A 27,863-nucleotide genomic window follows, 5' to 3' on the forward strand; every position below is an offset into this window, starting at 1 on the left:
AGCAAGAAAGGTGTTCAGTTACAGGAAGGAACATTTTGCTTGTTGTTGTAATAAATTGCCAGAATGGTAACTGAAGGTCATGTGGCATATCAGTTTCTTGTAAAGCTCCAGAAAAAGGCAAATAACCACTGATCCTTGTTGGATGATATATTGTACCAAAGCCAAGAAAATAAGGCAATCTCTCAAGCTTCTTACAAGTCTTCAATCTACTATTCCTCTTATGGCTTCTAGATGCTACCCCACCAATAGTGAGTATCACACAAAGCCTTCTCTGGAAAGAGATCTCATACTCTACTTTTCAGATCTTTTGCAGTTTAGCTGTGTCTCAAGTCAAGAAAACATTGACTTAATGAATTTTTTTTGTATTCACTTAGTTGCACAATGTACAAAAATTAGAGATGTTTTCAAATATATTTTATGTCATTTGTGGGACTAAGTTAACCTAAAGTTTGAAGTAATAATAGCACCTTTTTACAGCTCCCACCCTAGTTACTGAAATAATTATTACTAGAAAGAAAGAATTACCACAGTGGAGATAGTGGTTTAATAATAACTTGTAGTTCTTTACAGAGACTCAGAGAGTCCTCAGAGGCTCTCTCTCTCCTGCCTCCCCAAAGTCATTAAATGACACTAGGAAAATAATTTGAAGGTAAAAGCATTTAAATTGTCCTTTGGTGAAAAGCAGAAATATAATTGTGAGTTGAAGTTTTCATAGTGCTCCTCCTCCAAACAACAACAATAAAATAACAATAAAAAAATAAAACTAAGATACTTCAGGAAGAAGAGGCCTACTCTCTCCCATATTCAGATGTTTTTCAAAAGACATTAGTAGCCCATGGAGCAAAGTATTTGTCCTCTGAGACACCATCCTTGCAATGTTTGAGAGAGCTTTGTAATCTTAAGGACAATGCCACACATGAAAGAAAAAGGGAATATGGCAACTTCTGACAAAGCACTCGGAGTGGAGTCTACCACGAGGCCTTCAGAAACGTTAACATTTGACAGAGCTCTGTTAGACTGTGGGGTCCTCAAGGGCGGAGAAGTTATTTGGTTTCCCTTACCAGAGAGGATTATGGGAAAGCAACATAATGCTTAAATTATAGCCTGAGAAAAATCCTAATTTGTGAGATATGACCATAGCTAACATGGATGCACTAGTGTTTTCCAAAGGCAAATGGCTTCATTCATCTATCACTTCCTAACTACCTACTTCTGTGCCATGTAGTGCGCCAAGATCTAGGGAGTCACTTCTGATGAAGACACTGTTCCTGTTCTAGAAAACCTCAAATATTAGGGGAAGGGGGCAAGGACTGACTATAAACAGACCATTAACATGCAGCTGGTTAGGTGTTGTGGGATGAGAAATATGGGGGCCATGGGATGGAGTGCTGGGGCCGGGGGGTGGGCAGGCACTTTGCCAGGGCTGAGCAGAGGGAAATGGATTTTGGAGAATTTGCTCTTTTATATGATTCATGCCATAAGGTCTCTCTGTTAGAATGACTAAGAAGTATTGAATAAATTTTAATTTTCTTTAATGTTTCAATTCTTTTTTACATTAAAGTTAAAATTATTTTTGTAATGCACCATTGCAAAATAAAAAAAGGCAGATTCCTCAAATTCCTTATTTAATAGGTAATTTCCTACATGAATGAGACAGTGTCAAATGTAACACATTCGTGCATTTGAAAAAAAAATTACATGTTAATGCTTCAAGGAGAATTAAAGCAAAAATTCACCAGACAAAACTTGGAAAATACTCCACAGAGGCCCACTGAGCTGCCCTTGCCAAGGCGAAGGACAGGTAATTTGCTGTGACTAATTGAAAAACATAAAGAACATTAATATGAAAAATGAAAGCATAATCCATGGTATAACAGGCAGTGAAACCATTCGCATAATTGATTACTCTTCAAGGTAACATGTTCCTTCCTTCCTTTCAGGAATCTTTTTCCTTTGGCCCAGGCTGTCTTAAAACCCTGCTAAAGCGATTTCACTTGAAAGGTCATAGGTGCAGCTGTTTCTATCCCGGTGGTCCAGATAGTGATACTAGGATGCTCATAATTTAGGAAAATAATTATTAAAGAAAATATTTTGAGATCTTGGTGTTGTTACAGTCTGCATCTGAATAACCTAAAATATTAAGACACAATGATTGTAATATTAGTGGCTTTTGATTTGAAAATTATAGCGAGCCATCAAAAGACCTGGGGATCAATCTCAGCTCTGCTGCATACTCGCTCTGTAAACCTGATAAGTCACTTATTTCCATTTAATTTTCAGTTTCTTCATCGGTCAAATGGGGATAATAGCATCTTCTCTGCTTATTGTACAAGGTTGTGAAAACCAAATGAGAGAGCACTGGTGGAATCATATTGAAGATCATAAAGATTAAACATAAAAGTATTATTAGGACAATTCTGAATAATTGAATAATTTCTTTGTTGTTAGGTTAATCCATAACAGCTTATCAAAATGAGTCAGTTTTCATATACTGTTCTTCTTGAAGTTCCAAGCAGAATAGAGCAAGTGGTGTCACTTTATAATACGGAAGCCTTTGATCTTCTGAAGACAGGCAATTCCATGGAAATTCTAAGTCAGCTGTGGGAATTTCTGAATTGCTCATTTTCCCAATCCCTAGCTTTAAGTGATAAACATAGAAGTAGATCCAGGGAATGTTCTGGGGTGTGAAGTCACATTAGTGACTTGCCAGTGTCTTTACCTCACCCTCTGCAACCATGTAGGGATAATCTACTTTAAAGTCTAGAAGGTGAAGCCAGGCGCGGTGGCTCACGCCTGTAATCCCAGCACTTTGGGACGCTGGAGCGGGTGGATCACCTCAGGTCAGGAGTTCAAGATCAGCCTGGGAACATGGTGAAACCCCGTCTCTATCAAAAATACAAAAATTAGCCGGGTGTGGTGGCCGAGCGCCTGTAATCCCAGCTACCTGGGGGGCTGAAGCAGGAGAATCACTTGAACCTGGGAGGTGGAGGTCGCAGTGAGCCGAGATTGCACCACTGCACTCCATCCTGGGTGACAGAACGAGACTCCTATCTCAAAAACAAACAACAACAAAAAAAAGTCCAGAAGGTGGCATGTTGTAGTAGTTAAGAGCAGGGAATGTAGTGGCAGGCAATTTTGGTTTTAGATCCTGGCTCTGCCATTTAATAGCTGTGTGATCTACAGTGAGTTACTTCAAGGATCTGAGACTGACTTTCTGCATCAGTAAAATGGAGATGATAATAGTACAAAACTTATTTAGAGCTGTTGTGAGAATTGAATGTATGTAAAGAGCCTATGCGCTTTAGTGCTCAACAACTATTAACTATTTTTATTAGTTAGCCCTCAACAGCTGGGAGGGAAGAGAATAGTAGTAGGTTGTTTTAGATGAGAACCATTACAGAGTACTGTGCAGATAAGAGTAATGGAGCTACAAAGATAAATAGAAACAGTGATTCAAAGCATAGCTCTGACATCACGGAGTCTAGTTTCAGACTCCAGGTCCTCCAGCTCTACATGACCTTAGATGAGTAAGTTACCTTTCAATGCTTCACTTTAAAGCATGGGGATCACATTAACTGCGATTTCACAGGATTGTTTAAAAGGATTAGTGATGTGATGCTTATAAAGTAGAGACAAGGATTTCCCCAGTCTTGTGTGCCTGTTATAATTAACTATCCTAAGTAGTCTCTTGTTATTTCACCCTCCTTCACCCCTGGGAACAACTGTGATGTCCTAGACAGTCAGACCTCATGGGTTGAGCTTCACTGAGTTGGAATTAGTGCAAATGTGTTCGTGAACTTGTGTCTTCCTTTGCATTGTCTTTGAAGTGTAGGTCTGGGTCTGCTCACAAGCCAAAAGTGTTACACATATATGATTAATTTATCAAAGGTACCAAAGCAATTAAATGGCGAAAACAACCAATACTGCTATACCAACTGTATACCTATATGGGAAAAAAGCCGACACTAACTTTTAACTTATGTCATATATAAAAATCAGCTCAAAATAGATAATAAATGTGCATAGATTCTAAATGGACCTAAATGTAAAACCTCAAACTCTGAAACATCTAGAAGAAAGTATAAAAGAAAATATTTGTGGCCGGGCGTGGTGGCTCACACCTGTAATCCCAGCACTTTGGGAGGCCAAGGTGGGCAGATCACCTGAGGTCAGGAGTTTGAAACCAGCCTGGCCAACATGGCGAAACCCCGTCTCTACTAAAAAATACAAAAAATTAGTGAAGTGTGCTGGTGGGTGCCTGTAATCCCAGCTACTTGGGAGGCTGAGGCGGGACAATCGCTTGAACCCGGGAGGCGGAGGTTGCAGTGAATCGAGATCACATCATTGCACTCCAGCCTGGGCAACAGAGAGAGACTCCGTCTCAAAAATAAAAAAAAAATAAAAAATAAAAATAAATATTTGTGACTTTAGGATAGGCAAAAGTTTTGAATACAGAACACAATAAACACAAACATTAAAAAATGATACATTTGATGTCAAAATTAAAAATATTTGCCATTTGAAAGATCCGGTCAAGAAAATGGGAAAGGAAGCCTCGGACTGGAGAAACTATTTACACCACTTCTATCAAAGTACTTGTATCCTCAACATATAAATCCCGCTTACAATTCATTAACAAGAAAATGACCAGTGCAAATCGACAAAAGATTTAAACCAAGACTTCACAAAAGAATAAAAGGAATGATGTGACCACAACTGAAGTGAAAAGGGACATTGTCTGGGCTCCATAACATGCAGCTAGTTATGCTGTCAGTTGAGGGCATGAGCAGGGACAGAGGGCAGCCCTGTTTCTTACCCCTGTCTCTTACCATACATTTCTCCATTTTATCCTTTACTTTTGCTTCTCCTTACTCCATTTGTCCATGACGAAAAGGCTGTGGAGGGCTCAAGTCCGGTGGCCTTTGTTCCAAAGCCATACAGCTAGTCCTAGGCAGAACCAGAAGCCAATGCTAGTCTTCCTGGTTCCGTGGATGCAGGCTCCTTCACCAGACCATGCAAACTGACCAATGAGAGTGTGAAATTGGGTGCCTTGGACCTAGTTGGATTTCTTTCTTCCCACTTTCAGATCCAAGTTGTATGGTACTTTGGAACTGGAAGCACAACAGAAGCAGAATCACATTTACATTTGAGATTTGTTTTCAAAGCAGATGTACGGTGTCATTTGCTGAGATCTCGTAGGTGTTTCTATTCCACCTCGAGCAGCAGAATTATACCTCAGCAGTTTGAACAAAGCTGGGTAATCACCATTGGCTTTTGGCTTCCAGAATCAAAGTCTACCTTTATATCACTGTAATACAATTATGCTCTCAAGTTGATGCTCCCTGCTACTTGAAAAGTTTTGTGAAAGTTCTTCCTCTCATCAGTCTGAAAAACAAATTTTGTCCTCCAGGAACTATCTGGAATCATCTTCCACTAACTAGCTGTGTGACCTTGGGCAGTCACATCCCTCTCTGGGCTTTCCTCATGAGTAAAACCGGGGATTAAACTAGTTAATCTCTGAGGGCTTTGACATTTTCTACATTCTCCAGTTCCACAATTCTAAGTCAGCCTTAATATTGAAATGCCGCCAACATATATTTAGATGGTTTTTTTTTGCTGTTAATTTGCAGTCTCTGGGATTCCTCTGCCTTGTTTATAGTTCTCTCTGAGCTGCCTCACTGGTTTGAGTTTAAGATGCTATGTCTCATGCATAATTTGCCTTTTTACAATTTTGTTGTTCCCTATGGATGGTGTCATATTTGAAAGGTGAAGGTGAGTGTATTCAGTACAGCAACAGAGCCACAGAGCCATCCCTTCCTGACACTAAAGTCACGTGTTTCTCCAGTTCCTCATCCTCTGCCCCTCTTCCACTTTGTTTCATTGCTACATTTGGGTTTTATGATTACATCTGCAATAGCAGGCACAGATGTTTTTCTCACTCAATTGTATGGTTAATGGTAAAATGAATTTTTCCAGCAGATGCTCGCATGTGGGTGCTATCTTTTTCTCTCCTGACATATTTTCTACACAAACAGCAGATTGTGTGTCTGGTGTGCCTTGAGCCTAGCAAGAAAGGAATTCAAGCTGAATAACACTGGGCTGATTTTCAAGCTCCTAAAAAAATAATGCGGCCATTAAGTTTGACAAACTCTTCACAGCAGTCCTGCAGCTCCGATCCAGACCTGCAACTCCAGCCTTTGCCAGTTGTACTTGAGAAGGCTGACAGCAAACATGTATCCTTAAAAGGGCCACGATATGAAGATAAAAATATCAATTTTAGAAGAGCTGGACTCAATTACTCTGTTACTTTGAATTCTGAAACCCAAGGCATGTAATTTAACCTCTGTTTCCTCATCTATGAGGCGAAGTGATAATACAAAGCTGGTGAGGATCATTGAGATAATCGCAAAGTAGCAGAGGTCCCTGCTTAAATCGAATCCATTTCCACTACTGAGTAAAAATGGCTAATTGGAGCTGATTGGCTAGAAGTCCATTTGCATGAGGGACTGAGAAGCCTCCGAGTTAACGAGGCAGAACTGTGGAAAGATGAGGAGCTTGGTGTGGGGTTTCCCAACTTTGGCACTATTTAAATTATTGAAATGATTATATTAAATACACATATACATCGACAAATATGTGGCTGGAATAAAAAATTAAGAAATAAATTTAAAACAAATTTCAAAAAGCTGAAGAAAATGATATTTCGGGCCAGATAATCATTTCATGTGGACCCCTGCCCTGTGCACTGCAGAATGCTTAACAGCAGGCCTGGCCTCTACCCACTAGATGGCAGTAGTTTATCCCTCCACTTGTGCCAACTAAAAATGTCTCCAGATACTGCCAAATGTGCCTAGGGAGGGTAGAGTGTGAGGGATAGCCTCCAATTGAGAAGTACTACCTCAGAAGCACTGAATGTTGGCTTTACATTTTAGTTCTACTACTTACCCAAGGTCATACAGCTAGTAACCATTTGTGCCTCAATGTATTCATCTGTAAAATGAGAATCCTAGCTAAATTGTAGAAAGGATGGGTTGAGAGGACAAAAGTGATGGGTGGATACAAATTTTGATACTCCCTCCTTACTACCATAGGGCCTTTGCTTATTCCTTTACCCTTGTTTAAAATACACTGTTTCTCACACCCCATCTTTCTGTCTAGTTAACTTCAGCTCATTCTTTAGATCTCAGCTCAAGCATCATTTTCTCAAGGGAGCCTCCCCTGATCCCTCAGACTGTATCCGAGTCCAAGACCCTCATAGCACTTGTTTATATTATACACTATAACACTCAGGTGACCATTTCAATTACGTTAGTTGGGCTGCTAGACTGTAAGCTTTATGAGGAGAGGTGCTATTTCTGGCTTGCTCACTGTTGTCTTGTCAGAGGTCAGGGCAGTTCCTGGAAAAGAAAAGCCATCACTAAAAACTTATTAAAGGAAAGGAGGAGGGAAGAAGTGAAGAACTCAACACCAAGTTGCAAATATCATTCTAATTTAATTCCCCTAAGGAAGACATCTAGACTGCTAACCTTAGCCCAGTGAAAGAAATACAGTGGCATCTGGGGAATGGTGTTGAGGACAGTCTGTCAGTGAAAGGGATTCGGTGGGCCCAATGCATGGCTCTGTTCTTTTCACCTGAGTTTGCAATTAACCAAGTCAGACAGATGGAGATCAACACTAGCATCTTTATTACTAAACACAGCTGGTTTTGGAGAATATGTTTCAACTGTGCAGGAAACAGTGACCCTCCTAATTCTACATCCCACAATTAGCTAGACTTGCCTAGTCCTAAGCACCACTGAACAAATGTGGTACATCTCCTCCAACGAAGACCTGCACCTGAGAAACTCATGGTGTGCGGAACTAAGACAATGTGCTTCCTCACTGTAGGCTTATCTTAAAAAGAGAAGTAGCATGTGTTGAACTAAATGAAGACTTGCCTCCTCCTGTGGAGAAAGGCTGTGCATATTGCTCTAGCATAGGTTCTTCTGTTTAGGAACATGATACCAAGGGAAAGAATGTTGCTCTACCCCCAGTACTGCCAACAGACTTATGCCTGGGTTCAAAGAAAATAGAGAGTTGTGAGCAAAATATCGGACATAGATATTTCACTAAATAACCTGTACTATGTTGAGACCAAGAGGATTTGCTCTGGGGCTTTGATTATGGTACCAAAAGATAAAGAGATGATCACACCCATTTTGTCACAGAACTCTGCAGATTTGCACCTTGAGGGCTCCGGTTCATTTATCTCAGGAACAATTTTTGAGGGAAAAGGCAGCCCTTGTGAAAATGCACATGGAGCCACCAAAGATGGGCATGCATAGTGAGCAAAGTGGTATTCTTTGCAGGGCTTCTAGATCAGGAGAAGAGACCATCCTTAGTTGGCAATTTGTAGAGGCTGTTACTATAAAGACCAATGAAATGGTGAATGCACCCATGTTTTATACTCTGGTCTATGTAATTCAGGAAAATTTGTATATAAATACAAAAGCTTTGTAAAGTAAAAGTCTTTTCAAATTTAAAGGGCTATTAAAATTTTCCCGTTAGTGGTTTCCTTTGTTGTATTTCAAACTTCATGTACTTTTAGGGACCTCGGGTTTTCATAGTATTTTGTTGCCCATTTTCTGCATAGTGGCTACTTTTCAGGATCACGACAGATGGGTAACTTGGTATGGTAGCTTGGGGACAAAAATAGAATGATCCATGCTGTTATCTTTGGAGTGAAGCCTTGGTAGTCCTGTACAGTTTGATACGTTAAAATATTAATTCATTCATTCATTAAACCTTGACTTACTACTTAGCATGTGAGAGGCTTGCTTTCTCCAACTGTCAGTTGGGAATAATACCAGTATCCCCTCCTTGCATTCATTATGTGATTTAAATCCACATAACTGTGTCAAGCACATTTTCATTTTCCCTGTCATAACACTTATCGCTACCTTTATATTTTACAATATATTTCTTTGTATATGGGCTGTCTTCCCCTACCAGAATGTGAGCTCTGAGGAAAGGGACTTGGTCTTATAAATTTCTGAATCTCCAGAGCCTATAAGAATGGAGGTGCTCAATAATTATTGGTTGAATGAGTTAATGAATACTTAATAAATAACATTGGCCCTAAACTCCAGACTAATGCTTATCATATTCTAATCTTCATTTCTAATCTTTCTGCTTGAATGACCAATAGCTACCTTAACCTAATGTCCAAACCCCAACTCTCCATTTCCACTGCATTCCCATTTCCCCAGTGACAAACAGGCTATTCTTTGTATCCTTCATTCTATTATAGTAAATGGCAGCTCTATCTTTCAAGTTGCTCCAATCAACAACTTTGAAATCATCCTTAAGTCCTCTCTTTCTCTCATGACTCATTTCCAATTTGTTAGCAAATTCTGTTCCCTCTATGTTCAAAATATATCTAGACCACCACTCTTTCTTAGCGCTTCCACTGCTACCCATCTATTCTAACTCAGCATCATTTCTACTCCACAACACCATCATCTCTTGACCAGAAAATTGTTTCCACCATCATCACCAAATTATTTTTCCACAGTATGTATTTACTTTTTAAAACACAAATATGACCACAGCCTGTTTCTGCTCAGATGTTCTGAAAACCTCCCAGACCACTGTACTTAATATATCACCCCCACACTTTATTCTTTTATCCTAGTCAACTTGTCATAATATGAATCACTGCTTGAAATTATATCATTAGTTATCTATCATTACCCAGTAGAATATAAACTCCAAAGGGTTTTTGTATTTTTATTTAAATATTCTCACTGCTAGAATAGCCATGGCAACAATGACAGCTGATATGTCTTTCATGTCTGTGACTTCGTGTCTGTGTGAATGTGTGGCTGTTTCAGTGTGAGATTATGTGTAAGTGTGAGTGTATGTGATTATGTGAGTATATGTAGGAGTGTACGTTTGAAAGTATGTATGTGTGAGAATGTGACTGTGTGAATGTGAAAGTGTGTAAGAGTTTTCGTGTTAGACAGCATGTAAGAGAATTTGTGAGTGAGTGTATTTGAGCATAGGAATGTGTGTGTACGAGTGTGTGACTTGTGAAAATGTGTGTGATTGAATGTGTGAGTGTGTGTTACTGTGTTTTTCAGCATGTGTAAGAGATTTGAGAGTGTGATGCTGTGTGTGTTTATAAGTGTGTGAAGGTATTTACAAATGTATATGAGTGTTTACAAGTGATATAGTTTGGCTGTGTCCCCACCCAAATGTCATCTTGAACTGTAATTCCCATAATCCCCATGTGTCATGGAAGGGACACAGTGGGAAGTGATTGGATCATGATGGCAATTTCCCCCATGCTGTTCTCATGATAGTAAGTTCTTGTGAGATCTGATGGTTTTATAAGTATCTGGCACATCTCCTGCTTGCACTCATTCTCTCTCCTGCTGCCCTGTGAAGAGGTGCCTTCCACCATGATTGTAAGTTTCCTGATGCCTCCCCAGCCATGTAGAACTGCGAGCAAATTAAACTTCCTTTCTTTATAAATTACCCAGTCTCAGGCAGCTTTTCATAGCAGTGTGCGAATGGACTAATACAGTAAACTGGCACTAAGGTAATACGGTGCTGCTATAAGGATACCTGAAAACGTGGAAGCAACTTTAGAACTGGGTAACAGGCAGAGGTTGGAACAGTTTGGAGGGCTCAGAAGACAGGAATATGTGGAAAAGGATGGAACTTCCTGGAGACTTGTTGAATGGCTTTGACCAAAATACTGATAGTGATATAGAAGATGAAGTCCAGGCTTAGGTGGTCTCAGATGGAGATAATGAACTTGTTGGGAATTGAAACCGAGGTCACTCATGTTATGCTTTATTGAAGAGACTGGGGGCATTTCGCCCTTGCCCTGGAGATCTGTGAAACTCTGAACTTGAGAGAGATGACTTAAAGTATCTGGTGGAAGAAATTTCTAAACAGCAAAGAGTTCAAGAGGTGACAGTGCATAAACATTTGGAAGATTTGCAGCCTGACGATGTGGTAGAAAAGAAAATCCCATTTTCTGTGGAGAAATTCATCCCAGCTGCAGAAATTTGCATAAGTAACAAGGAGCCAAGATGATGAGGAAAATGTCTCCAGGGCATGTCAGAGACCTTCACAACAGCCCCTCCCATCACAAGCCTGGAACTCTACTTGAGTTCTGTATCTCATTACCTCTCCCTTTTTTCTTTTTTATTTTGAGACAGAGTCTTGATCTGTCTCCAGGCTGGAGTGCAATGGCGTGATCTTGGCTCATGGCAACCTCCGACTCTCTGGTTCAAGGGATTCTCCTGCCTCAGCCTCCCGAGTAGCTGGGATTACAGGCACGTGCCACTACGCCCAGCTAGTTTTTGTATTTTTAGTAGAGATGGGGTTTCACCATGTTGGCCAGGATTGTCTCGATCTCCTGACCTCATGATCTGCCTGCTTTGGCCTCCCAAAGTGCTGGGATTACAGGCATGAGCCACCACTCCCGGCCTACCTCTCTCCTTTCAAGGCCTGAAAGTGATTTAGATTTTTTTTCCCTGCCCAAATCTCATGTTGAATTGTAATTCCTGGTGTTTGAGGTGGGGCCTGGTGGGAGGTGATTGGGTCATGGGGGTGGACTTCCCCTTTCGCTGCTGTTCTTGTGATAGAGTTCTCATGAGATCTAGTTGTTTAAAAGTGTGCGGCACCACCCCCAACCCTGCTGCTGTCATTTAAGATGTGCCTGCTTCCCTGTCGCCTTCCACCATGATTGTAAGTTTCCTGAGGACTCCACAGTGATGTTTCTGGTACAGCCTGCTGTGAGTCAATTAAACCTGTTTTCTTTATAAATTACCCAGTCTCAAGTATTTCTTTATAGCAGTGCAAGAATAGGCTAATACAAGTACCTACCATGTATTTCCTTCTTTCTTGAATCATTACTAGGTCAGCATATAAATATGCTGTGATAGTTTCCATCTTAAAACTGACCACAGAATTTCTTGATATCTGAAATACTCTAGATACCTCCTCATTTCTTGGTTCCCCTTCACAGGAAAATACATTAAAAGAGTTGTGTACACTCACTTTAATTCCTGACCTTCCGTTATCTTATCAACAGTTTATATCAGACTGTTATGCTCGCCACTCAACTGAGACACTCTTAAGATTACTGTGACCTAAAACTTACAAAAACCAAGAGTGAATTTTTTGACCTCTTAGCTGGTTGCTTACTCCTTGCATGTCCAAGGACATCTGGAATCATGATTGACCCCTTGGTCAGCCCTTGGAAATGTGACTCTTAGAATATAATTGATGCCAGTGATTGAGGGTTTCATTGTGTTCACCTGGAGCTATGGACCGTTCCATATCAGTTTCTCAGGTTGCTTTGCACAAACACCAAGATTGATCATGTGCACCTGGTTCCGTTGTTGGACTCTCATGTTTCTACTGCTATGGATGATATGCCTTTCTAATCAACTCTCAATAACAGCCTTGGACCCAAAGATTCAAACGGGCTTCCCTGGTCCGATCTATCGCACAACAGTTCTTATAGTTGACTGCTAGAAATGAAGCATGCTCTGTGTGGCCCCAGATGGGGAAGGACTTGGAAAACTATGTTTAGCCTCTCTGTACTATGCCCAATGCAAATATGTTCCTGTTGCTTTTGTGCTTTATCCTTTGCTGTAATGAATTTTAGCCATTAAAATAATCTGCTACTGAGTCAGGTGAGTCCTTGTAGCGAATCTGCAAATGTGAAAGTTGTCTTAAGGCCACTGAAACACTCTACCTTCAAAGTATACCCGGGACTTAGCCACTTCATACCTTCTTTGCAGCTCCCACTCTGGTCCAAACAATCATAATCTCGCATCTGGGATAATGTAATTATGGTTTTACCAGTACTACCCTATAGTCAGTTTTCTAAATAGCTGAAAGAGTGATAAAAATATAAATCTTAGTATTGTCTCTTTTATATCTGTGAAAAATGACATTGGAATGTGGATAGGGATTGTGCTGAATCTGTAGATCCCTTTGGACAGTATGAATATTTCAACCATATTAATTCTTTGGTGAAAGGAAAATATCTTGGGCCCCCAAAATCACTAAGGAAAACTGAGGCTGGAAACTGCTTAGGGTCAACCTGCCTCCTATTCTACTCAAAGTCACCCCTCAGCTCACTGAGATAAGATGCATAATTGATTGCCTCCCTTGGAGAGGCTAAACAGAAACTCAAAAGAATGTAACCATTTGTGTATCCCTTATATCTGTGACCTGGAAGCTCCCTCCCCGACTTCGAGTCTTCCTGCCTTTGCTTCAAGTTGTCCCGCCTTTCCAGACTGAATCAATGTACTTCTTAATATATTGACTGATGACTCATGTCTCCCTAAAATGTATAAAACCAGCCTGTGCCCTGACCACCTTGGGCACATGTCCTCAGGACTTTCTGAGGCTGTGTCACAGGCGTGTCCTCAACCTTGGCAAAATAAACTTTCCAAATTAACTGAGACCTGTCTAAGATTTTCTGGATTCACACTTCCAAGCCATTTATTTTGTGTCTTCTTCAATTTCTTTCATCAGTGTTTTATAGTTTTCAATGTACAGATCGTTCACCTCCATGGTTAAATTTATTCCTGTGCATTTTATTTTTTGGTGCTATTATAAATGAGATTGATTTCTTAATTTATTTTTCAAATAGTTTGTTGTTAGTACATAGAGATGCAACTGAAATTTGCATGTTGATTTTGTATCTTGCAACATTAGTAGATTTGTTTATTAGTTTTAAAAGTTTTTACGTGGAGTCTTTAGGGTTTTTTTTTTTTATATAAGGTCATGTCATCTGCAAACAGAGACAAAACAGAATGGCTACTATCAAAGAGACAAAAGATAGCAAGTGTTAGTGAGAATGTGGAAAAGAGGGAACCTTTGAACACTATTGGTAGAAATGATTTGTTCAGCCATTATGGAAAACAGTATGAAAATTTCTCAAAAAACTAAAACTACCATGTGATCCAGCAATCCTAACTGTAGGTATATGTCCAAAGAAATTGAAATAAGTAAGTCAAAAAGATAGCTGCACACGCATGTACATTGCAGCACTATTAAAAATAGCCAAGATATAGAATCAACCTAGATGTCCATCCATGGATGAATGGATAAAGAAAATGTGGCATATATACATACATATATATATATATGTTTCATACCTTACATTTATACAATACATTTATACTCTATATATATGTGTGTGTGTGTGTATATATATATCTCAAAGAAGCAAAGAGGCAAAAAAGCAAAAGCAAAGAGCACAATGCTATATATATAACATATGCCCCACAGTAGCCACTGGAGAAACATAAGTGCATAATATTCCATACGGAGTGGAATATATATGGAGTGGAATATTATTTAGCCCTAAAAAATAAGTAAATCTTATCATTAGAGTCAACATGAATGAACCTGGAGGACATTATGCCAAGTGAAATAACTGAAGCACAGAAAGACAAATACTGCATCATCTCACTCATATGTGGATTCTATTAAAAAGGTGAACTCAAAGAAGCAAAGAGGACAACGCCAGTTACTAGGGGCTGGGATATGGGGGAAAATAGGGAGATATTAGTCAAAAGGTACAGAGTTTCAGTTATGCAGAATGAGTCAGTTCTGGAAATCTAATGTACATCATGGTGACTATAATCAATAATACTATATTGTATACTTAAAATTAGCTAAGAAAATACATCTTAAATCTTCTCACCACAAAAAAGGTAACTATGTGAGGTGATGGACATGCTAATTAACTTAACTATGGTAATCATTTCACAATATATACATTTATAAAAACATGTTTCATACCTTACATTTATACAATTTTTTTTTTGCTAATTATATCTCAATAAAGCTGGAAGAAATAAATATTGGGTTTTCAAAAAGAAAGTAAATCTTATTTTATCACTACTCTATTCGACACCTTCTAGTGACTGTCCACTGTATGCAGAATAAAAATTACGCTCTTTAGTCTAGCTTACAAGGTCAAAAATTATCTGGTCTCCTTCTGCCACTTCTCTGAACTCATCTCTTATCAATCACTTCCACCCTTGATCATTTTGCTCTTCTCTGTTCTTAGAACATCTCTAGTTTATTCTTCTGGAAGAGCTGTTCTTTCTGTCTGGAAAGCTCTTCATATTGATCTTTGCACGGCTAGCTCCCTCTGGTCATTCAGGTTTTGTTTTATATGTCACTTCCACAGAGTGGCCTTCCAGATCACCCTAGCTTTTAAAGCCTTTTCCTCCCGGTTACTTTTATCATACAGCCCTCTGTATTTTATTCATGGCACTTACCGATATCTAAACTTATTTTGCATTTTGTTTGTTTCTAGAACACAGTCTTCTTGAGGGCAAAGTCTTTTTTGTTTGCTGATGTTTCTCCAATGCCTAGAGCAGTTCCTGGCTTATCATAGCAGGCATTTCAGTAAATGTGTGGCTTGAATGAAGAAACTGAAAACAAGTTGCAGCTTTTGAAGAAGTCCCTGTGGGGAGGTTTTTGTTTTTCTGAAATAGGCTGAAAAAACCTTTAAGTAGATGTTGTTAGCAGAAGGTCTAGGCTAAGGAATTCCCAATACTGTGCGAACTTTATCATCTCTATTATTCACTGTTGTGTGTCCTATGTGCTTGAAATCGTGCCTGGCTTATCGCAGGTGCTCAGTAAAGATTTGTTGAATACATGAATGGTGCCTGACACAAAGTGTGAATTGAAAATATTTGGAGAAAAAAATTAGAAATGACGACATGCCACAGATACCTGGGTGACTGGTTTACGTCTTTCCCCTTCCCATGTTCAAATTACTCCCGTCAATCGAGAATATTAGCTTATTTATTCAAATATATTGTATTTATTGAAGACTTAATTAGTACAAATGACATTGTAATATGACCAATTCTCCAAATTAACTTACTGAAAGCATTACTAAACAGAACTTCTTGAATAGTTGAGTTCATCTTACATCTTTGTCAGCTGGGCAGTAAGAAAGCTGATGGAAGATCAGGATCATCCTATACCATGCAGTGTATACAGTAATAATGGTACAGACTGAACAATATTTTTGTCTACCCTTAATGCCCATGTCAACTGTTGGGATTTTAAGAAAATGTTTCTATGAAGTTCCATGTATTTTAAGAAATGTCACAAAAGGATTAACTGTATTAGTCAAAGTGGTTTTCTCATGTGCAAGTCTCATAGCATTATTTGGATGCCTGCTTTTTGGATAAAACTTTAAATGTCAATTATCTTGGCTCAGAAAGACAACTGATTTCAATTGTTTTTGGACAATGAAGAGCTTTGCAATGTGTAGGACACTGAGGGGTGCTATAATGAGCCTCCATGCACGTATATCCATTTAACCTAATGAGGTAAATTCCTACAAGTGCAATAGCTGCATCTAAGTTTATGCATTCTTAAAATGTTCATACTCATTGCCAAATTACTTTCCAAAATGGTTAGAGCAAATCTATATTCCTGCCAAATATCTGTGAAATATTGCTGTTGTCTCGTTTCTCTTCTAGAAGTAGATATCCTCACACTTTCTTAACCTTCTAAATTTTCCATATAATTTTTCAAAATATTCTATCCTTTTGATAATTCAATTTTTATTTCCTTGACAATTATTGAGGTTGCACATATTTTCATATGATTATTATTTTAATTATGTGAATAATGTGTTTACATTTTTACCCATTTTAAATTTGATTAATCATATTTTGTATAATAAATTACAAATTATTGATTTGAAGGATTTTGTTGTGTATTAGAGATGTAAATGTTTCATCTCTGTTTTATATTTTAAAAATGTATTCTCCTGGGTTTTGTCATTTTAGTGTATTTGTAAAACCTTTTGATGTATAGGAGATTTTAATATTTACATGATTAAAGTGATCAAGTTTATCCTTTCTTGATTTTTCATCCTGATAGGATATGTATACTCAGACTGAATTTACAAAATATTGTCCTATATTTCCTCGTATGATATCCATTTCACCTCATTTCATTTTTTTAAACTATGTGATTCCATTTATATTAAGTTCAGATAATCATTCAAAATATTTACAGGTAAGAACCCAAATTTATTTTTTCCAAGTGTGTATTCAATGGACCCAATTACATTGAGTAATCCTTCATTCCCTCACCTCTTTGATATATTCATTTAAAAATAGTTCATCCCTCTGTATACTTGGAAGTATTTCTTGACTCTTTTTTCTATTCCACTAATTCATTTGTCTATTCTTTTGTCAATGGCATGCTCCTTTGATTACAGTGGCTTTAAAATGTAGTTTGCTATCTGACAGGTCAATTCCCTTCACCGTATTCTTTTTAAAAAATATCTGGGCATTTCTTGTACATTTCTTCTGTCATCTAACTTTAAATGTATTTGTTATATTGCAAAAAATCCACTTGGATTTTGACTGAAACATTAATATATTAACTAATTATATAGCTGAGAATCGGCATTGTCAACTATCAGTAAGTAAATAAATCATAGCTTTTCAACCTTAGACTGCTATTCAAGTGGTAAACCATCTTAATTGCAACTCAAAATATGCAATTCATTATGTCTAATTCTGTGATTTGCTGCTCATGTGCTTTTTCTATCTATGGCCTTCAACATTTCATTAAAGATCAGCATTCACATGGATGTCTTGTGCTTCAGTGTCAACTGTTCTGGAGGGCACTTGCCTTATGCCTAGAGGTGACCGCCAGAGCCCTCAAATATGATTTTTGTGAAAACCACATAGTCTCACTTTATCTCATGTCATATTAAACATATATATTTGAAAATTCAATCCAAACAATAGAAAATTAATTTATATTTTGGAATACATTACATCTTTATAGTATTTTCTTCCTTCCAAGGACAATGCTATGTCTGTTCATTTATTCAGGTATGGCTTCAATATGTTCTTTTATAATTTTTCATTATAAAATGTATTTCTTGGCCGGGCATGGTGGCTGATGCCTATAATCCCAACACTTTGGGAGGCTGAGGCGGGCAGATCACTTGAGGTCAGGAGTTCGAGATCAGCCTGGCCAACATGGTGAAACCCTGTCTCTACTAAAAATACAAAAATTAGCTCAGCGTGGTGGCACACACCTGTAGTCCCAGCTACTCGGGAGGCTGAGGCAGGAAGATCACTTGAACCTGGGAGGCAGAGGTTGCAGTAAGCCAAGACCATGCCACTACACTCCAGCCTGGCAACAGAGCAAGACTCTGTCTCCAAAAAAAGAAAAGTATTTCTTGTTATTTTATTGTTTTTGTGGAAATTGGAAGTGTGATTTCTTTTTCTTTCCATTTCAAATTCTAATTGTATATTGTCAATATAAAACAAAACTAATTGTTTTTCTAGCCAACTTACTAAATTTTCTCACCATGATAGCTAATTTACTGGGTTACTTTTGTGTTTTTCTAGGTATAAAATCATAATATTCTCAAATAATACTAATTTTGTCCCACATTCAAAACTGTATACCGCCCGCCTCGACCTCCCAAAGTGCTGGGATTACAGGAGTTTGAGACCAGCCTGGCCAACATGGTGAAACTCCGTCTCTACTAAAAAATACAAAAATTAGCCAGGCGTGGTGCCAGGTGTCTGTAATCCCAGCTACTCGGGAGACTGAGGCAGGAGAATCACTTGAACCTGGAGGCGGAGGTTCCAGTGAGCTGAGACTGTGCCACTGCACTCCAGCCTGGGCGACAGAGTGAGACTCCCTTTCAAAAAAAATAATGTATACCACATATTTAATTTTTCTATCACATTGCATTAGCTATTGTGAGTAATAATTACAGGGAAAGAAAAATATTTCATATACTAGTGCTTAACAGTTATACAGAAAACCTGAACACTATGCAGTCATTAACAATGAAATTTTGAAGAATATTTAATGACACGGGAAATGTTCCTCATGTATTAAGTGAAAAAAGAGATTTGTTTTTGGAATATATTGATTTTGAAACACACACACACACAGCCATATACATCATTCTCAGTGGAAGGAAAGGCTGGGTGAATACACGTCAATACACAAGCTATTATCACTGGATGATAGAATGTTCCCCTTTTTAATATTTTGAGGTATTTTTCAAATTTCCATGAGAAGCATATATAATTCTTATGATCAGAATAAATGCTTTTATTGCAATATATAGAGATTTGTAGGGGAAGTGCTGCCGGACAGTGAGAGGGATCTTCTTAGTTGGTCTGTAGTGTCTACCCATTAAGTTTCAAAATATTAACTGCAAAGAGGTTTTTCATATAATGGCAGTTGCTCAACCTCCTGTCTTTATATTTCTATGACTCTAGTTGCTATCTTCGCAGATTTGTGGAATGCTGGCACTGCAACTCTCTTTAGTGCAAACTGGCTCTGGTAATGCTGTCTGCAAAATACATTTGCTGGAAAATATATGTGCAATATGGCTACCCTGTTGGATATAAGTAGGAGAAAGGAACAATTTCTGCTGAGTTCTGCCCAAAAGACTCTCCCCTGTTACTTAGAGTCCCTATGCCCCCTCACCCCATAGATACTTTTCTGTTTTCCTGACCATCAGTCATCTCCTGAACTGACACAGTTACAGTTAAAACTTGTCCCCTTGCAGGTTTGCTGGTGCTTTACTCTATTTCATACAGGTTATAAAAGTGATTGTTCTGATACCTGAACGTTGAGTGCGAGCCCGCGGAGATGAACCCTTTAACTAAGATGAAGCTGATCAACAAACTGAATGAGTGAGAGGTCCAGCTTGGGGCGGTCGATAAGGTTTCCTGGCAATCTGAGTACAAGGACAGCGCCTGGATCTTCCTAGGAGGGCTTCCTTATGAACTGACTGAAGGGGACATTGTCTGTGTGTTCTCACAATATGGGAGATTGTTAACATCAATCTCATGTGGGACAAGAAGACTGGGAAATCCAAAGGATTCTGTTTCCTCTGCTATAAAGGCCAGAGGAGCACAATTCTGGCCACTGACAATTTTAATGGGATCAAGATGAAAGGAAGAACTATCCGAGTGGATCATGTGTCTAACTATAGGACTCCTAAAGACTCAGAAGAAATGGATGATGTGACCAAAAAGCTCCAGGAGAAGGGCTGTGGGGCGTATCCCCTCACCAAGTTTGTCTGAGAGCTCTGAAAATGAAAAACCAACAAAAAAGCACAAAAATGACAAAAAGAAAAAAAAAAAAAAAAAGAAAGAAAAAGAGAAAACTGACCAGGAGGTACAGGCAGAGCAACCATCCTCTTTCATCACCCAGAAGCAAGACGGTGAAAGAAAAGGATGACCCTGGCTCTGAGAAGCACAGCAGTAAGAACTCAGAGACAGCTCAGAAGTCAGAGCCCAGGGAGGGGCCAAAGCTCTCCAAGGCGAGGACTGCCTACTCTGGTGGAGCAGAGGACCTAGAGAGGGACCTGGAGAAAGAGAAACCCAAGCACGAGCACAAGTCCTCAAGCAGGAGGGAGGCAAGAGAAGAAAAGACCAGGAATAGGGACAGAGGGCGGAGCCCAGACACACATTCTAGCCAATACAATGGGCATACTGAAGGGTGTAGTCGTAGCAGTAAAAGCAGGAGCCAAATTTCTTTAAGTTCTTTGTAGATTCTGGATATTAAAGTCTTTTGTCAGATGGATAGATTATAAAAATTTTCTCCCATTCTGTAGGTTGCCTTTTCACTCTGATGATAGCTTCCTTTGCTGTGCAGAAGCTCTTTAGTGTAATCAGATCCCATTTGTCAATTTTGGCTTTTGTTGCTATTGCTTTTGCTGTAACAATCAAGAAGTCTTTGCCCATACCTACATCCTGAATGGTATTGCCTAGGTTTTCTTCTAGGGATTTTATGACTTTAGGTCTTAGGTTTAAGTCTTTAATCCATCATGAGTTAATTTTTGTATAAAGTGTAAGGAAGGGATCCAGTTTCAGTTTTCTGCATATGGCTAGCCAGTTTTCCCAACACCATTTATTAAATAGGGAATCCTTTCCCCATTGCTTGTTTTTGTTGGGTTTGTCAAAGATCGAGTGGTTGTAGGTGTGTGGTGTTATTTCTGAGGCCTCTGTTCTGTTCCATTGGTCTACGTATCTGTTTTGGTACCAGTACCAGGCTGTTTTGGTTACTATAGCCTTGTAGTATAGTTTGAAGTCAGGTAGCATGATGCCTCCAGCTTTGTTCTGTTTGCTTAGGATTGTCTTGGCTATATGGGCACTCTTTTGGTTCCACAGGGAATTTAAAGTAGTTTTTCTAATTCTGTAAAGAAAGTCAATGGTAGCTTGATGGGGATAGCACTGAATCTATAAATTACTTTGGGCAGTATGACCATTTTCACGATATTGATTCTTCCTATCCATGAGCATGGAATATTTTCCCATTTGTTTGTACCCTCTCTAATTTCCTTGAGCAGTGGCTTGTAGTTCTCCTTGAAGAGGTCCTTCACAGCCCTTGTAAGTTGTATTCCTAAGTATTTTATTCTCTTTGTAGCAATTGTTATAGGGAATTCACTCATGATTTGGCTTTCTGTTTATCTATTATTAGTGTACAGGAATGCCTGTGATTTTTGCACATTGATTTTGTATCCTGAGACTTTGCTGAAGTTGTTTATCAGCTTAAGGAGATTTGGGGCTGAGATGATGGGGTTTTCTAAATATACAAGCATGTCATCTGTAAAGACAATTTGACTTCCTCTCTTCCTATTTGAATATGCTTTATTTCTTTCTCTTGCCCGATTGCCCTGGCCAGAAATTCTAATGCTATGTTGAATAGGAGTGGTGAGAGAGGGCAGGGCATCTTCGTCTTGTGCCAGTTTTCAAAGGGAATGCTTCCAGTTTTTGCCCACTCAGTAAGCAAATTTACAAGAAAAAAACAACCCCATCAAAAAGTGGGCGAAGGATATGAACAGACGCTTCTAAAAAGAAGACATTTATGCAGCCAACAAACATGAAAAAAAGCTCATCATCACTGGTCATTAGACAAATGTAAATCAAAACCACAATGAGATATCATCTCATACCAGTTTGAATGGTGATCATTAAAAAGTCAGGAAACAACAGATGCTGGAGAGGATGTGGAGAAATAGGAACGCTTTTACACTGTTGGTGGGAGCGTAAATTAGTTCAACCATTGTGGAATACAGTGTGGCGATTCCTCAAGGATCTAGAACCAGAAATACCATTTGACCCAGCAATTCCATTACTGGGTATATACCCAAAGGACTATAAATCATTCTACTATAAAGACACATGCACACGTATGTTTATTGTGGCACTATTCACAATAGCAAAGATGTGGGACCAACCCAAATGGCCATCAATGATAAACCGGATAAAGAAAATGTGGCGCATGTACACCACAGAATACTATGCAGCCATAAAAAGGATGAGTTCATGTCCTTTGCAGGGACATGGATGAAACTGGAAACCATCATTCTCAGCAAACTAACACAAGAACAGAAAACCAAACACTGCATGTTCTCACTCATAAGTGGGAGTTGAACAATGAGAACACATGGACACAGCGAGGGGAACATCACACACTTGGGCCTGTTGGGGGGTGGGGGGCTAGGGGAGGGATAGCATTAGGAGAAATATCTAATGTAGATGACAGGTTGATGGGTGCAGCAAACCACCATGGCACATGTATACCTACGTAACAAACCTGCACGTTCTGCACATGTACCTCAGAACTTAAAGTATGATAAAAATGTTACTATTTTTGTGTCTAAAACTTCTGGGGCTGTGCTTTTAATCCCTTGAGTATTAGAGTCATTGGGAGGACTGCAGTTTCAATAGCTGGATATCCTGGATATTTTTCACACCATCCATTGTCCCTGTACCAGAATATGTTTCCTGAATTTTGGTTCATAAACATGGCTCTTGAGCCCCATAGACCCCAGTTGAAGAAGGAATTTTCAGGAAAGGGAAAATACCAGATAATTCTATAATTCTAGTCTTTGGGTTCGATGTTTAGAGCCCAGCATCGTGGGACCTTTCCAGTTACTGGGTTTGGATAGCTTGATATGAATGAATGGAGTAGGATTTTTAAGATCAACCAGCTCCATGCCCAAACCCTCCTGTTTAAAAAAATTGTTAATGTCTTTTCTTTTTCATTAAAACCTTTTTGTTTGAAAAAAAAGTAATTGTAACTTTTGTACTCCAGTGGAATTAAAGAACTTTCAGTGTCATCTTTAATACCCTTTGTCTATTCTTCCTACAGAGATTTTATTTAAGGAAGATGTTCACCTGAATTTACTTTTAGTTATGATTCAGCCAATCTAAGCCACAGAAACATTTTAAATATTGAGAATGGAGGTCCCTAATGCTTTGTTGTCTGTAACTTTCGTTTTCTTTTTCTCCTGGTGGAAATAGAGTAGGTGGTGATGGAGGTTAAGGAAATCACAGTCAAGGCTGTCAAAGGCCCATTAGGTGAAATCTAAGACAAGTCTGACAGTCTAAACTTTCCTTCAAACACTTAGGCTGTGGATACACCCCTTACGCCATTTGATTTTATGTTAAAACATCTAAATTGCTTTATTGGTTAAAGAAGATTTTCATGGAATTGTTAATTATTTATTTTAACGGATTGCTGTATACCGAGTGTGTGCCCTTAGTTTGAGGAAATCAGGAAATCCATCGTCTTGATACAATTTGGATTTGTACAATATTTTCTACCTTTCTTTTATTTCCAAACAGAAATGCCGCTATTTAAGAGCAAACTGTTGCTTTGTCAAAGCCCATATTCTGTTACTCATTGTTATTTATACAGACTCTAATAAAACATTATGCTACTAATCAAAGGTGATAGATACAAAGCATTGTTTTGTCTTCTGAGAGCATTATGGATTATGCTAATGGCCATCTGCCCATAATTGATATTTTGTTCTTCAGTCATAGAAAAAGAAACAATCAACCATAAAAGACTATTTTGTTGTGATAAATGCTTATGCAATTGTCTTTTATTCTCCATTATGTTTTTTCATAATTTCCTAGTTAATTATTTAGTAGTATAATACTTTTATAGCAATAGAACTGTCATTGCATTCCAAATAGGGGTTTGAAATATATTGTATACACACAGTGATGTCATCCCTAATATCCTCATGCAGCTGGGAAAAACAAATCAACTCAACGACATTTAACACATACTTGGGCTGATTTTTTGCTTGTTTTTCCACATGTTGGAGGATAACTCATACTTTAGTTTTCTGTAGAGTAAGAATTATATGTAAAAAAAATAAATCCAGAAAAATATAGACTTAATGGTTATGGTAGATAACCAACTAAGCCAAGTCTCCTTTGATTTTGTATATACATTCCTAAATTAAAGGAAAATTCATTTTCTATAAAGAATTTGTTGGCAACGCCACTTTCCATTACAATAAAAGACTCCCTTTTGCAGGTGTGCCTGAAAGTCGTTGTGGATATATGAAGTAAAAAAAAAAAAAAAAAAATTCATGGTGTGTGTGAAGAGTACTCCACTAAATACTACTAAATGCTAGAAGCAAACACAAAAGAAGTTAAAGATGTGGAACTTGCCCTAGAAGAATTTATGATTCAGCTGGGAGCTGTACTCTACACCTTAGAAACATTTATAAGCAAGACATCCAGGGTGAATTGATAGAGGTTTTAAGTGCTGAAAAGTAAGGATGCATGTGGTAGAACTGCCAGCAGAAACTGCTCACTATTTTTAAAGGTCTAATGTCACTAAGAAGACAAATTAAATTTTTTCTGGGATCTCCGGAATCTGCATGTATAGAGTAAGTAGATGTCATTTGAAGATGGTAACAAAAAAGCCCTACATTGGTAACTGAAATGTCATCACTGGGGATTTATGTCTTTGAATTAGGCACTTCCTTCCCCATGAATTAGGTATGATTAGCATCTCAGAAAGGCTAAGTAGTGAAATGCACCTATATGCATTTATACTGGTGAGGTAAATTCCTATGTATAGAGTATACCTGAACATGTTCTACCTCAGCATTCATGCTTGTCTGTATATAATTCAAAGATGTATTATAGATGTTTTTCTTCTCAATAAAAAGTCTTAAAAAATTAAATTTGAAGTCTATTTTTATCCATCTTTTGCTTGTATTTATGATACTTTTCAACTTATTCTACTCTCAACAAATGTATTCAGGAGGAGTTTGTAAAGTTCTGAATGTCTATCAACACCCATGACACTACTCCCACGATTATGTCTTTACAAACAGGAACCGCATGAGTCTAATATCCTGACCACAACTAGCCAGGGATTAGGGCCAGCTGTATAGAGAACAAGAACTAAACCAATCTAATCATCTCTCTCTTGGGGAATTTTAATTTGGAGATACAGAAAAGAGCAGAAACAGAATGAGACAAAACAAGAAGTAGGAGAATGAGGCAGTAGAATCCAGGATTATTCAGAAGTCATGACATGAGAGGAGACTACAGAGAAATCAGTGGGCAATAATGAAACTAGAACAGAAGAAGCAGATAGACAGAAATGCTGAGTCAGGAATGTGGTAGAGTTGCTACAATAGGGAGCAATGAATATATGTTGGTGAGGGGACAGGAGTAAAACTGCGTTTCTTCTTGGAGACGCTCTCCTGTCCTCCGCTTGTCTGTGTATCTTTCCAATTAACACTTTTGAACTCACTCAACCTGAACACCTCTGTTTCTTGCACACTGAAGGATCCCAATAACACGGTGTCTCATCTGAATTTCAGAACCTCCTGCTGAATTCCATTCCAAATTTCTTCTCCCTGCTTCTGTCTCTCCTATAAAAAAAAGTTCCCAAGTCACCGGGCGCAGTGGCTCACACCTGTAATCCCAGCACTTTGGGAGGCCAAGGCGGGCAGATCACCTGAGGCCGAGAGATTGAGAGCAGCCTGACCAACATGGAGAAACCCCCTCTCCACTAAAAGTACAAAATTAGCTGGGTGTGGTGCCGCATACTTGTAATCCCAGCTACTCGGGAGGCTGAGGCAGGAGAATCGCTTTAACCTAGGAGGAGGAGGTTGCGGTGAGCCGAGATCGCGCCATTGCACTCCAGCCTGGGCAACAAGAGCAAAACTCCGTCTCAAATAAAATAAAAGTTCCCAAGTCAAGACTCCATTTCCTTTTGTTTGCAAGTACAAAGAAAGAATGGGTGGTTGCTTAAGAAGGCCTTTGTCTATCGGAGGATACTAGTACTGGTTTGCCAAAGTTGTCTACTTACTGTCTTCGTTCGATTCTTCCCCTTCCATTTGTTCTTGATCTCACTCCAATTAGTCTTTTGACTCTACCATTCCACCACAACTACTTTTATGAATGCCAGGAATCATTTTCACACTGTTAAATCCAGTGTCAAATCCTCCATCCTCATCTTATTTAACAGATAGCAGCATTTGAAATAGTGGATGACTCCCTTTTTCTCAAAAACTTCCTTCATTTGGCTGCTGACATCATACTTCTAATTTTCCTTCCACCCCACTGGCCACTCCTTCTCAGTCTTCCTTGCTAGTTCATTCTCATCTTCCCAGACTCGTAATGTTGTTATGCCACAGGGCTCAGTCTTTGAACTTTTAAAAAATCTACACTCACCTTCTAGGTGGTGCCATGCACCTTAGGACTACACGATCTATTAGCTGATGACTTCCCAATTTTTACACTCATTCTAAGCTATCCTCTCTACTTCACACTCATATATTTAATTGCCAAATCAAGATCTCCACCTGGCTAACAAGTATTGCAATACCATTATGTAGCCAACTGCATTCCAGATTTTTTCTTCTTCTCATAATTTTCTGTTCCTTTTAAGTTCTGAGTTACTGTTAATTCCATCCTTCTAGTTGCTCAACTCAAAATTTCTGGAGTCACCCTTGATTTCTCTGCCCTCTCAATCTTAAAACCATCCAGAAATGCTCTGAGTAATATCTTTAACATATATACAGAATGACTCCACTTCTCAACCACTCCCATTGCTACAGACTCGATCCAAGACACATATTCTCCTGTCTTGATTATTCTAAGCATTTCCCTGTTTACAAACTTGGTCTCATAAGTCTGTTCTTGACACATCAACCAGGGTGCTAAGAGTCTCCTTGTTTACAAACTTGGCCTCATAGGTCTGTTCTTGACACATCCACCAGGGTGATCTTGTTGAAACAGAAATCAGATCTTGGCATTCCTCTGCTAAAACATAATTTTTGGCTTGAGATCTCACTCAGAGTGATAGCATTTCAAACTTACCACCTGGCAGGGCGTGGTGGCTCATGCCTGTAATCCCAGCACTTTGGGATGCCGAGGTGGGTGGATCACTTGAGGTCAGGAGTTTGAGACCAGCCTGGCCAACATGGTGAAACCCCATCTCTACTGAAAATACAAAAAAAAAAAAAAAAAAAAAAAAAAAAACAAAAAACAGCTGGGCATGGTGGCGCATGTCTGTAGTCCCAGCTACTCTGGAGGCTGAGGCAGGAGAATTGCTTGAACCCGGAAGGCAGAGGTTGCAGTGAACCGAGATCACACCATTGCACTCCGGCCTGGGTGACAGAGTGAGACTCTGTTCCCCAAAACCCCCCACCAAAAAAAAAAAAAACAAAAAACTTGCTACCTTTTCTTTCCATCTGACACTGCCCATTTATTCCTCCCTATTGCCCTCCCCTGCTTTTTTTTCTCTATAACACTTTGACTCTTCTAAAATACTATTTGTTTTACTTATATATATTGTTTATTGCCTGATTCTGTTCCTGAGACTATACATTTTTTTCTTTCTTATGTGTGATTCAAATACATAAAATAAGTATTTGCTAAATTAATTAGTTAAGTAATTGACATGCCCTAACACTAGAACAAGAAGGAATACAAATAAAAAGGCATAAATATTAGGAATCTGTATTAGTTCATTTTCACACTGTA

The 27,863-nt window shown here is 38.7% G+C and overlaps 1 long non-coding RNA gene and 1 pseudogene across 1 annotated transcript in view; one reads left to right on the plus strand and one right to left on the minus strand.

Moving 5' to 3' along the window:
• Positions 1 to 27,863, minus strand: part of LOC144338494 (uncharacterized) — a 261,222-nt gene that overhangs the window by 182,399 nt on the left and 50,960 nt on the right. The gene's annotated exons all lie outside the window — the stretch shown is intronic.
• Positions 19,693 to 20,588, plus strand: LOC698681 (RNA-binding motif protein, X-linked 2 pseudogene; annotated as a pseudogene).

Source organism: Macaca mulatta, chromosome X, assembly GCF_049350105.2.
Source record: "Macaca mulatta isolate MMU2019108-1 chromosome X, T2T-MMU8v2.0, whole genome shotgun sequence".
Classification (NCBI taxonomy): Eukaryota; Metazoa; Chordata; class Mammalia; order Primates; family Cercopithecidae; genus Macaca; species Macaca mulatta.